This window comes from Rhagoletis pomonella, unplaced genomic scaffold, assembly GCF_013731165.1.
Source record: "Rhagoletis pomonella isolate Grant_MI unplaced genomic scaffold, Rhpom_1.0 Rhpom_scaffold_00002, whole genome shotgun sequence".
NCBI lineage: Eukaryota > Metazoa > Arthropoda > Insecta > Diptera > Tephritidae > Rhagoletis > Rhagoletis pomonella.
This window is the reverse complement of record NW_023458556.1, coordinates 41,553,065-41,565,714: the sequence shown is the minus strand read 5'-3', so window position 1 is coordinate 41,565,714 and position 12,650 is coordinate 41,553,065. Positions and strand designations below refer to the sequence as shown.

The following is a 12,650-nucleotide window of genomic DNA, read 5'->3' as shown; positions in this document are numbered from 1 at the left end:
AGAGTACAGAGAAAAAGAAAGGAAGAAAGCGGGAGATATCAACTTGATGTAGTTAATTTTTGAATATAATTTTTATAAAAAAAAAAAACATAAATGGGACAACACAAAAACATGTATACAAATTTAGTTTTCATAAAATATTTTAGGTCTACTTGGGGGTTTTTTCAGGTCCTTAAACTAAATAGGTAATAGAACAATGAAACACATTTGCGATAAAAGGTAAATACATTCTTATGTATATAAAGTAAAATTATAGACACATACATATCTAACATATACAGGTGTGTATTGGCGCGGGCCGAAAACACGCTTTTTTTTAGAATTTTCATTGAGAATAGCAAAAATATGGTTCATTATGCTCTAAAAAATATCTGTGTGAAGTGGGAGAATTTTTGGTCAATATCCTAGGCTCGCCCAAGTCCATCAAAGTTCAAGTACTAAAAAATTTTTTTCTTAGCTAACTTCGATTCTCTACAAAAAAGGTCCATATACCAAATTATGTAGGACTAATACTTTAGAAGATAAGTGCAATTTTAGTCAAAAAATGTATTAATTAATTTATTTATTAATTTTTATTTTTTGAGCATATTGAACTTAGATGGACTTGGGCGAGCCTAGGATATTGATCAAAAAATTCCAAATTTTACACAGATTTTTTTTAAAGCATAATGAAATATATTTTTGCTATTACCAATCAAAATTCTAAAAAAACGGGTTTTCGGCCCACGCTAGTGTGTATACCCTGTCGTTTTTGATACAAGTTTTGAAATTTTTAACAATGATAGTTGAAAAAAAAACTTAGCACAAGCAGGTATGGTAATTTTGAAATACCCCGACGTTAACGAATTTTGCCAAAAGTCAAATTTCCTTCAATTATCACAAAATTTCCTGGTATACATATTCTCTTTAAACAAAAAAAGAACGCCAAGTCAAAAACATTTCAGCTACGATTGTCGAAAGAAGGGATGCACAATGAACGAGTACATTATACTATGTTCACATTGCAACGTAAATTTCTCAATTTAATACTCGACTACTTCACATAAATTAATTGAATTCGCGAGCGTCATTATCAATTTCCCTGCAGTGAAAAGCAAAACTATTGACCAGAATTTCGCACAGATTAAATGATTTATAAGTTTTATAAGCTAATGCGAAGATTAGGGCTCGAATCACGAATTAGAAATCGAATTAAACTCGATTCGTAATTAGTATTGGCTCCTTAGCCCGATAAAGTGCAGCAGTCCACATAGCCAAATTCGGCAACGCTAATGCCAACAGAAAGCAGAAAGATGGCCAACTGTCAACTTTTCGCGTGCGTCGCTTGTCAGTTGTTGTAAATAAATAAAATTATGTGAAATACGTATGTTTCCTTTTTAATCAAATGTGGGGGAAAAATATCGTTTTTCATGCATTTATTGATATGAAATATTAATTTATCTGTCACTAGTATGATAATTTAGTGACCAAAGCATTCGCTGCCAAGCGTTCGTTGTAGCAAGCATACTCTGTCAAACCAATGGAAACGCCAAATCCTACGCGAAAGTTCTATGTGGATGGGTATTCAATCTGAGGGTACTTTCCCTAGATTTTTATTTTTAGACTATAAAAGTAAAGCTCTCAAAACTCGATGACGACCTTGCTAAAAAGGGTTAAGCTTCATAGATTTATAATTCTGGGCGAGGCCTTTTCGGTGACATAATTATTAAAAAAATCGGATAGAAAACAAGAGTTATAGCAAAAAACGCGATTTAGCGGTTTTTAGCGGGTGCATAAAAAAATGTACACCCAAATTTTTTTCTTGACATAAGTATTCAAATAAAACTGCCACACGCTAATCTTTTTTTCGTGATACGCCTCAATGTACAGTGCCGCACAAAAGCATTGACACAGACAATTTTTCGCAATGTATGCAAAGTTTTTTGTTCTGGTTTCTTTTCGCTAATTTTTTATAAAAATATAGTTCATACTACAACAAAAAACATAAAAATAAAATGTCTAAACTTTGTGCAAAACTCAGGAAAATTCAATAAACTTTCATACTAGTTTGCAGATTTCCAAGAAGATTTTTAAGAAAAATCCTAAGTACCTACGCAGTTTTATTCATTCGCAGTAAAATTTAATAAAAAAGTGCAAGTTTGAAGTTGCTAAAAATTGGCGTTGATTTTTGGCAATTTTTTTGGTGGACGGTGTTTTTTATGTTTATAGGAAACTGTGTGAAAAAAGCCAAATAATTCAGCCTATTTTCCGTCATGGACGTCCGAAGTTGGTTTTTTATCAGCTTCAGTTTAGATGATGACCTTGCAACTTCTGCATTTGGAAAGCAATCTTTGACGTTATAATTAAACCAAAGTTTGTACAACCATTTTTCTTTGGTTACAACTTCTTGATTTTTTTCATAGTCGGGTTAAAACTGCCGGCAAATGTTTTAAATTGTCGTTTTTCATATCTCAAATAATTTTGTACTTTTTTCTAACATTTCTTTATCACCGAGCTTGTCTAATTTGTTCAGGAACTCAAAACGTTCATGGACTCCTAAGTGCGTCCATTAAGGGAATGAAACTTTGGGTTCGAAATTTAATCTTCTTTTATTTATCATTTGTAATCACAATGACTTACATAGATAAAGGCTGTCGAAGTGGGTGGGATCAATCTGATCCCTATGGTTGTAGCACGCGTACTCCGTTTACCTGCCGCCGACTCGACGAAACGACGCATTTTCCTTTGCTTACTAAACTAAAACAGCTATTTAGTTCTTAAATTACGTTGTACTAGAATGTGAATCCGCTTCGATTAGGGTAAAAAAGCAACTAAATATGCCTTTGATTGACTCGCCTTCAGTGCCTCCTGCGTTTCTTAAAATTGTAAATACATATATAAATTTTCACGTTTTATAATTTTTTCCTTTCTTAGTTTTTTATGTGGCGCGCCTATGCAGCCTGTGCTTAAATCCGACCCTGGATACATAGTAATAATAATGGTAAAAGTAACAGCTATGGTAATGGTAATGGCAATGGTTAATAGTATTGGTAATGGTAACGAAAATGGTAATTGAGTAGTAGCATTAACGGTAATGGTATTAGTAAAGGCAATGAAAAAGAAAATGGTAATTGTAATGGTAATGGTTATAGTAATGGTAATGGTATTGTTAATGGTAATTGAAGTGGTAATGGTATTGATAATGCTAATGGTAGTGTTATTGGTAATATTTAGTAATAACCGTATTTACACAGAATTTGCTTGTATGTACATATTTAGTGCAATTGTTTCAATGAATTGTTAAATAAATATATTAAACGAAAAGTGGTCTGCATGAGACGGCTTCAAGCCAGATAGCTTCTTTTTTTTAACCAACTCTGTTTCAAAAAGAAACAAGTGACATTGAGTCTCATCTATTTTTATCCGTTTCTAAGAAACGAATAGCCAACTCTACCTAATGACGGGCGGTTTTATAAGCATAAAGCAAAATCAAAATAAAAGGAGAATAATGGGCAATTTGCTATTTCATTCAAGCACGAACGCGTACAACATCAGTAAGCCTGTATGTATGTACATATGTATGTACATACTTAATCATAAATGTAATCCCATACCGGACACACCCACCTACATACTTACTTAATTATTCAGCCGTGATTCGCACATAATAACATTATTTGTCAAAGTAATCCATCACTAACAGGCAACTAATACAATTTCTTCATAGCCAATGCGATTACATACATACATACATACATATGTGGGGAACAACTTTTTGCATTGTGCATACAAAATAGTTGAACGCTTTTGTATAAGCACATACAAATGTACATAAGTATGTAAGTATTTGCACATATGTATGTATGTATATAGTAAGCATGTAGCAATGGATATAGACATCTGTAAGCATTTTCCATGACTGGGCATTTTTCACCGCAGCCGAGTACACTTAACTAAGCACTTAGGCAAATATGTCTGCAGCAAGTGCAAAAATGTTGCATTGCATTGTATGTACGAGCATGATAAGTAGTACTAGATGCAATATGGAGAGACACGTATGCACCAACGATGTTGTGAACAATTTCTATTTTTGAATACAAGTACATATGTACATTAAGGCGGGTCAATTTGTATGGAAGACTTTTTCGACTATGCGCGTATGACACAGAAGGATTCTACGCGTTATTCTAAGCAAATTTGCCACAAGTCTTAAATAAATTTTGAGTTTGCCGGATTGCGAAAATAGGTTTTTTTAGCATTTTGCTGTCGTGTCGTAAAGAAGTGCTCAAATTCTGAATAAAAACGTGCCAGAAGGGGTTTTTGGTATGAGGAATCTATTTCTGCACTTATCTTTTTCTTAAAACTTCCACCAGAGGGCGGAACAGTTAACATTTTCACAGTTTCTTTGAAACCTATTTTTGCAATTTGGCAAACTCCAAATTTGTTTTAGACCAATGGTTTCTTCGGCAAATTTGCTTAGAATTACACATAAAATCCTTCGATCCTATACGCGCATAGTTAAAAAAAAAATTGGCCTGCCCTAATGTACATACATATGTGCACAAACCCAAGTAAGTGAGTGTCTGGAAATGCATAAGCATCTGGTTGCGATATATTTGATTACGTTTCAAAAGTTTTTAGCGAGTAAACAGATCCATATTGAGAATATATACAGACATAGAGACATATGTAGGAGCATATGTACGTATGTATGTATCTATATAGTATGAAAATACATAAGCACTTATTTATGTAAAGAATAAAAAGTTGCGAAATGCTTGTGTCACAGCTAGCAAATTGACAACCCGGCCACCATCACTATCACTGCACCAAATCCATGTTGTGGACACTTAACAAATTACCTTGCAATGAGTGAATAAGAAAATTCACGAACGCTGGCCGCGCCCCCACCACCCACTTAGCTGCTGTTAAGCTAGCGCATAGCATTTTCTGATTTGTTTCCCCAACAGCTTTGTGGTTATAAAATGAAATTAACTTTGAAATATGTTTGTATTCATAAAATCGATAATTTTGCAATTGTAAGTAAGTGAGCAAGTGAGTAAGTGCATATGTATGCATTTCCTTTGCTCGAAGGTAAATTTATTTCCTTCACCTGAAGTGGGTTAGCATTTCCCGTGAAGGTCCTCAAAGTGCAAAGTACTAAATATTTTTCTTTACTTGTTATATGCAGGTACATACATATATGTATATGTACGTATATATGCACCCTACTGGGAAGACCCGAACTAGAGAATCAAATTTATAATTCAGCACTACTTCTTTATCGCCAAAAAGGCAATAGTCCGTTAGTAACTAGATCCCCAAAGCGGCGAAATGTGGTACTTTTACAAAACCATTTTTTTTTACATTAGCGACTACATGTCGCTAGCTAAGAGTGAAAAGTTCATGAGTCCAATTTTTCTAAAAAGTTATATTTTGATGCAAGAAGCAAGAAGCATTAAAAATGCATTGTTTTCCCGAAGATCGAACTACCTTTTATTCTAACTTTTTTTTTTAGAAATCTATATCTTAATAATAGATAATGTCACACAAATGGAAGGGACCTACGTCGACTCCGCACGGTGATTATATTTTTACGAGAAGCTGTTTTTTTTATGGCGGAATACACTCGGAGGTTTGGCATTGGCTGCCGAGGAGCGACCGCTATTAGAAAACTACTTTTTTGTTTTTAATTTTTGATGTTGGTCGGGTACTGGGCTTGAACCCGGGACCTTCGGAGCGGTGGCGCGCCAAGCTACATATATCTAATGTGACGAATTAAGGCGAATACATATAAGGTGGTATCGATTCAACAAATACAACAATTACTTGTATTTTGTTTTTGCTTTCAGCGGGCTATTGACAAATTTCAGCTATTCTTATCCGAATGAAAAAGGTCAACAGAAACTATAAACACTCTCACGTTTTCACTCACTTGCTAGCGAAATACAAAATTTTGACAATCAAGCGCTACTCACAGCTGATGAAACAACACCGCCTTATATAAATTCGCCTTGGTGATGAATTTAGTAGTGGTTCGGAACTATCGAAAAAGGGATGCAGGAGGCACTAAGGAATTTTTTTTTTCGTTCGAATACGCTTTCATTCACTTCACTTCACAGACGCTCTTTCATAGTTTGGAAAAACAGAACAAAAATTTGTATTACCATTTTAATATGTCGCGTCTGACGGCATTGCAGCCTGGAACCTTCTAGAATCTAACAAATAATAGCAAGCACCACTGAACACTAATGAACTACATCGGAACTATAAAATAAGGGGTGCAAAGCGAACCAGGTCTAAACTGTGGAATTCAGAACTGCTGCGGAACTAACGAAGAGGCACTGCAATAGGGGATAATTCCAATTTCCTACGACATCACTGTGTTAAATTCGAACTATAGCGAACTAGTAGTGGTTCTAAATGAACTAGAAGCGTACCAATTCAGAACTAGAGATTTTTTCCCTACAAGTCATGCACAGTTTGTATATGTGTATATTTAATGGTTTAGCTTCGTCTAGAGTCATTAAAACCATTTTTCATTTTACTTTACTTTTTACTTTCATCCCCACTTCTTGGTTTGTTTTATGCAAATCTTGGTTTGTCTTATGCAGTTCTTAAATTTCTAGAATTTTTCTCTGTCATGTTATCGGCAACTTGAATAGAATGCAGCTGGAAGCAGTAACAAAAATGCATATAAATATCCGTTTCTTCGTACATACATTTTTCTTTATTTACTTCAAAAACTTCAAGTATTGACGGTGATACGTCGAAGAATACTTTGTAAAACTTTACGCATCACTAACTTGCCAAGAAGTTACAAGTTTTTGAGCTGTTGCAGTTCACTTTTCATGGGAAAAGTACAGCCCTCCATAAGCGAATAAAATTATTCGTAAATATTGTATTAGGGCGATCAGATACAGCTTTCTAAAGTTTACCTTTAATAAATTTACATACATATTTATGTTGCATGCTGGTAAGGATGATATGGTAATGATGATGTCTTGTAGTGGTAATGGTAGGGGTAATAGCAACGGTATTGCGTATTGCCTAGGGTGATTGACTAGGTTTTCCACCGGTTTTTGTGGATTTCTATAGGCGGATTGTTTTAAATCTTGATTTTTCGAATATCGAATAAGCCGGATTTTTTTATCGAACAAACCGGTTTTCTTTTTCAATAAAAATTTTGAGTTTTTCGAAGTTTTCAAGGCTTTTTGCAGTTTAGTTTTAAAATTATATTCAAGGTTATTTGGGTATGAACAGCATATCATATTTGATTCCAGTAAATTAATATTTGGCGCTTAAACGTTTTCTACGTGTTTAGTCGAGCTTTTTCTCCAATTCGTGTTCTGCTTTTAGATCTTGTGACACAAATGGTAGTGATGTGCTGAGTCATTGTATTGCATTTTGAAGATTTTTTATAATTGATCAAAGTGAAATTCTAATAAATTATAGATGATATGAAGTTCGCCGGGTCATCTTCTAGTCTTTAATATATACTAAGTTAATATACGGATTAATATTTACTAAAGTGTTACGAACGTTATTTTTTTAATACAATAAGAAAAAAATAACTATAATTTAAAGGAGTGGCACACAATGGCTAGAGTCGTCGCATGTGTGTATTCTTTCATATACATATATATGGGCCGTTCTTACCGTTATATATTTTCGCTTATTCCTTACCGAAAATTTTAAATAAAAATTTAACAAGTTTTAACCGATGATACAGTACAGGTAGCAGTTTAAAATGAGTAACGGGGTAAACTTATTAAAGAAAACATATTCTCTGGTTAAATTAATAAGCCTGCCCGGAAAACACAAAATCCTAAGCTTGATAAACATTTGGTGTTATAAAAGTTTTATAAAGCTCTACTTGTAATTACGAAAAATGCCGAAAAAAAAATTATAAAATTGATTGAGTGATTGATAAAAATAGAGAGGGAGTTAAGGCTGATTCACATACAACTTTCTAAGCTTTGCTTGATAGTTCTTTGCTTTGACATATAAGATCGATGTAGGCATATGCATGAGTATGCTCACATAAAAAACGTGTGAAGCAAAGCAAAACGAAGCAACATCTTGGGCGACTCTCAACTTTTGCCCGGTTTGGCAATCAGCTGTCTACATGTATCTCGTGCGCTTGCATTTGCATTTAATGGCAAAAATAGAGTAAATAGGAATTTTTATTGCTATTATTAATGCATATTATTATATTGTTATCTATTTTACAGATAAAATATATGGAGGAAAAGGAGAACGCAAAAGCTGTCAAAGCGTTTATTGTAGCATACCTTCTGCGTTTCACGCTTTGTTGTCAAAGTTTGAACTGTCAAGCAAAGCGAGGAAAGTTGTATGTGAATGGCCCTTTATGGCTATGACAATAGAAAGTAGAAAAAAGATACCTCGTGTTGAAAGCAAAAAGGATCTACAACCAAAAAAATATATAAATAGATTGTTAATCACAAAAAAATTTATGATTCGAAAAATAATTTTGAAATATTGTAAAATTTTATTTTTAGTTTTTTGGTTTTTTTAAAGTTAAAGTTTTATTTACTTACAGTAACGAACAAAAGTATTGGCACAGTGAATTTTTCGCAATATAGGCTAAGTATTTTTTAGAAAAATTCCAAGTATACAGTTTAATAATCCATTCAATTTTAGTTTATCAAAGTGCAAGTTTGAAGGTGCCTGAAAATCTGAATATAAAATTGCAAATTAGTATGCAGATTTATTGAATTTTCCTGAGTTTTGCACAAAGTTTACACATTTGATTTTTATGTGTTTTGGTGTAGTATGAACTATGTTTTATAAAAAATTATCGGAAATAAATTAAAAACTTTGCATATATGTAATGCGAAAATTTACTGTGTCAAAACTTTTGTTCGACACTGTACATATAAAAAAATACATACAGTAACTTCTCCCGTTACAATAGTAAAAAATATGTAATTTGCTTTGTAGTGCAATCTTGCGGTTCCTTAAATAAAATATAGATATCAGAAATTAATTTTTCGTATCAATAAACTCCCAAGCACAGTTTTGAATTAAAAAATATATATCCGTAACACTTTATTAAATATTAATCTGCATATTTTATTAATTCGTCGGAATATTCTTTTTATGTATGTTACCGCATAACTTTGGACTACGTTATCCGTTTTCTATAATTCTTTTTTAAAGGAAAGGTGGTTCCTCAGAGTTAGTCTCCTACTAATTGAGTGTAGATCCGATAATTGGGCCATGAAGAAAATAACGGTACTCTTAATTTTTATATGAGAATTGAAGTCGGTTTTGTTTTTTGTTTAAAAAATTTACTCCAGTGTCCACAGCTTCTATAAGAGTTGTAGGCCATATTTTTTTGTTAGTTCAATTGTGGAACATTTGTATGAACTGCTTCGGCTAATACTTCGGCTTTTGTTCTCTTTTTTTTTATATCGAAGCTAAGTGCATTGTTCGATGGGGTGATATCATTGCTAAACATGATAGTACTTTGTTTGCCATCAATAAACACTAACTTGACGGAGTTACAGTATTCCACATTGATGCGAGCCTCAAAAGCTTTGAATAATATTTGCGAGTATGGCTTTTAGTTTTTACCGCTCATGTAGTTGGCAGGCCTATAGAAAATATTTCTTAATCAATAATTTTTCAAATACTTTTCGTTTGACACCTATATTATAATACATACTTTACTCTATTAACTTAATTGAATTAAATTTTCAAAATTGGTGGCAACTCTTCTCAAAAATATGTTCAGTAGTAAGCCTCCTCAAACCTTATACTGAAATTTTTAAACAGGTGGCAACTCTCTATTTTTTTCTGGTGTTAACCATCCGGATATTATAAATAACAAACCAAAAAAAATAAAAATATTCAAATCGGTCAAGACGTTTTCCAGTCTTAGCGAGGCTAACGGACAGCAATTCATTTTTAACCGACTTCCAAAAAAGGAGGAGGTTATCAGTTCGTCGGAATATTTTTACCGCATAACTTTGGACCACGTCAACCGATTTCGATTTTGCATCGGAAAGGTAGTGTCTCAGAGGTGGTCCCATACTAATCTGGTTGAGATCCGATCAGTGGATCATGAGATATATATATATATATTTTTTTTTTATATGGGAGTTGAAGTCGGTTTTTTTTTGCTAAAAATTACTTGTTATATATAAGATATCTTCTTTTAAAAATGCGCAGGCCTGAAATTGACTTTAGAGCTATGGATTGGAAGAATTTTTTTCTTAGAATTTTATGAAGAATCCGAATATGCTAGGAACAATGTCGAAAAAAATCGATCCATACAAATTGATCCGCCCTAATATATATATATATATCGTTGATGAAATGTATATAGGCCCTAACTTAGATTTTTTGAAATGCGATCCTTTTGGAAGTAGTTTTTTGAAGTATTCTTCTTCTTCTTTATTGGCGCTGTAACGGCCTAAGCGATTTTGGCCGAGTCCAAAACAGCACGCCAGTCATTTCTATTCTGTGCCAAATGGCGCCATTAGGAAATGCCAAGTGAAGCCAAGTCCTTCTCCACCTGGTCTTCCAGAGAAGACCTTCCTCTTGCTCTGTTACCAGCATCGCGGCCCGCGTTGAATATTTTCAGAGCAGGAGCGTTTCTGTCCACGACATGGCCAAGCCAGCGGAGCCGCTGAAGTTTAATTCGCTGCACTATGTCAATATCGTTTTTGAAGTATTAGGTAGCGGGTATTAGGTACCGACTATTCAGCACATCACTAACAAGTGGACAGATTGACACCTTCACTCCACCTCCGAAGAAGCTTTTATATGGGAGAAGTACACTCGAGGTTTGCCATCCTCCGCCGAGGGGCGACCGCTATTTGAAAAACACTGTTTTATGTTGCTTTTTGTTTGTTTTACTTTTGATCTAAAAAACTTCTATATAAACGATTTATTTGCTGTTAATAGCTTTACTGTAATTTTTGGTCATCACTTCATACCAAAATAAACATTTTCACTCTATGAAAACTATGTAAAAGAAAACCGGTTTATACGGATTTTTTTTATTTCAATATCAGGAACCGGATTTTTTTGAACAGGTCATAATAATCGAACACATCTAATATTTCCCCAGGAGTCAATTAGCGCTGTAAGAGCCACTTTGGTACGCTTTCTATGGAGCCTCTGATATTGTATGTTGTCATGATTCGTTGATATCTTCAAACCCATTGGACTTGCCGATGAATTTACAAAATTGGTATAATTTTTAAATACAAAATTCAAGGCTGTTTCCCTACATTCAGAATGCACCAACACAATCAAGCGCAGTTCAGGTATACATAGCTGAGACCTGTTTCCAACGGACTATTCAGTCTAGTGTGCGTTCGAGTGGCGGATTGATTATTCAGAGTGTGCGGAGGCCCATTAAGCGCATTCATAGGATATGACTTCAATTGCTCCAATAGCACCAGCAAAAGTTGCTAGTTGAATACTGCTTGATTTCCTGATGCCGTTTTACTGCTTATCCAGTGCTGGCCGCCATATCCAATAAACATTTGGGTTGGAGATCAAGTGGAGATCCAATATGCGGCTATTTCCTATGTTGAGTTCCCGTACTACTATGTTGTTCAGCACCACCGCACATAGCAGCGCACATAAAGCTCCTCCTTGAGGTGTAGCCCTATTCGCAACAGAGGATAGTGTTGTTACCGAACCATTGGCTGTTGATGTGATTATAGTTTTGAGCCCTGAACCAACATATTTAACCGTCTTTGCTCCACTCTCGAATATTATTTCCACACTCCCTACAAAATCGTCCACACTTGCATTCTTTTCAGCCGAATGCTTGTATTGACTTGCCTAGGAATTAAATGGATAGCCATGAAATTTCACCGATTTGGGTATTTTGTTTTTCTTATTCGAACTTTTAATAGCGTTCACAGAACTACCAGCAGCTACAATTCCCTCCTTTTCAAATGGAAATCAAAAAAATACGGAAATATGTATTTATGTACATACATTAGACTGGACCAGTTTACAAGCAAACAAAAAAAGATGGACGTACTTTAAGATATGACTGTAAATGCCGAAGATATAACGAAAAATGTAAAAAGGCAGATCCTACAGACAAACAAAAGTGTTTCGAAATTGCCTTGCAAAAATACTTTAGACTAGGACTAGGGGTGCCCGGCTAACTTTTTTCTTTTGCACAATCTAATGGACATGTAGGTATGTATGTAGCTGCTTCTCAATGAAAAATAGCAAACATATCCCAGATTTTTATTATTCTACTTGGCCAGAAAATATAAAGTTGTGCGAGAAAATTCGCTTGCTCATACACATATAAATTTATGTATGTAGATACATATGCAAATATGCGCTAAGCGGAAACACTTAAAAAGTGCTTCAAAAGCGACAAGCTGCAAAATTTTCCAAAAATTAATTGCATTCGCGATAGTGGGCGCAGACAAGCACATGCACATACATATATATGTATGTACATACTTAGGAGCACACAAATTTAGAGCCTTCTTCTAGAGCTGGTATTTTTACCACGTTTTTATTGTTGTTATCGTTTCGGTGCGCTATAAATTAATTAGGACACGCCAAGGACTAACGAATTGCGAGTAACGTTTGAACTTAACTAGGTCAACGCCATTTACAAGTAAACGTCATTGTGGCGACTAACTAATATGTACTTATTT

At 34.2% G+C, this 12,650-nt stretch overlaps 1 protein-coding gene across 1 annotated transcript in view; it reads right to left on the bottom strand.

The window, feature by feature from the left end:
• Window positions 1-12,650, bottom strand: part of LOC118733626 (disks large 1 tumor suppressor protein) — a gene marked incomplete in the record, with an annotated part of 154,815 nt that overhangs the window by 123,623 nt on the left and 18,542 nt on the right.